Here is a 1,218-nt window from a genome sequence, read left to right as displayed (position 1 = left end):
TTTATTTCATAGTCAGTAAGAAAACAAAAACTTATTTTAAGCAGCTCAGTTAAATGGTTTAATATTTATTAAGTGTCTATCATACATTAATGCTCTAAAGCAGCAGTTCTCAACCTGTGGGTCCCAACCCCTTTGGGGGTTGAACAACCCTTTCACAGGGGTCGCCTAAGACCATCGGAAAACACATATATAATTACATATTGTTTTTGTGATAAATCACTATGCTTTAATTATGTTCAATTTGTAACAATGAAATTGGGGGTCACCACAACATGAGGAACTGTATCAAAGGGTCGCGGCATTAGGAAGGTTGAGAACCACTGTTCTAAAGGCTGGAGTCGGTATTTTATCTGTTATTGAAAGGGGACTAAGGGGTGAAAAGGAGCATTGGTGCATAGAGACAAAGAGAGGACTTTGAGCTTTGATGGAAATTTAGTGAAATCATTCTGATGAGAAACCAGAGAAAAAAGTTTTGGGGTGGAAGGAAATTTAATTTGCTTGAAATTTGGGGGAAAACCCCATGGTTTTTTGGAGATCATTGGAGTTAGCAGTAAAGGCGGGGCATAGGACAGGATGGGCACAGAGATCAAGTTTTGAAGCCATTTCTATGCTGTTGATACTTGAAGCCCAGGAAGAGGATAAGGTAGCAGAGATACAGTAGTAAGGGAGAAGACACATCAGACTTGAGGAAATTCTGCAGGTAGAGAGGAGTACGAAAGGGAGACAGTGAAGGAGATAGAAAAGGAATATAGAACATTATACAAGTGAGATTTCTAAAATTGGGTAGTTGACATTATCAAATATTAAGGGGGAGGAAGTGCTTTAATTACTTAGGAGATGGCAAATGATTGGAAATAATTGGGGAGTGGGAAACAAAATGAAGTAATTAGACATCTATTTCCTTTCCTTTGAGCTTATGTGGGGGAGGAAGAAAATTTCCTCTGCCCTCAAGGTTCTTCTGACTGGTCTAATAACCAAATAGATATGAGGGCTTATTAGCAAGAGAAAATAACCAAATTTAATACATACATATGTATGGGGAACCCTGCACCCCCCCCTCCCCCGCACTGAGGTTCAGAGATAGAAAGGGAACATGGATATACGTGACATTCAGAGCTAGGGATGAGGCGCTTCAATGGGTAAGAACAGCAGATATTTAGTAAAGTTTTCCCTGCCTTATAGATAGGTCAAAAGATGTTATTCCTAATAGTGCTTATT

The sequence above is a fragment of the Myotis lucifugus genome, unplaced genomic scaffold (assembly GCF_000147115.1).
Source record: "Myotis lucifugus unplaced genomic scaffold, Myoluc2.0 scaffold_36, whole genome shotgun sequence".
In the NCBI taxonomy this organism is placed as follows: domain Eukaryota; kingdom Metazoa; phylum Chordata; class Mammalia; order Chiroptera; family Vespertilionidae; genus Myotis; species Myotis lucifugus.
This window is presented reverse-complemented; position numbering follows the sequence as displayed.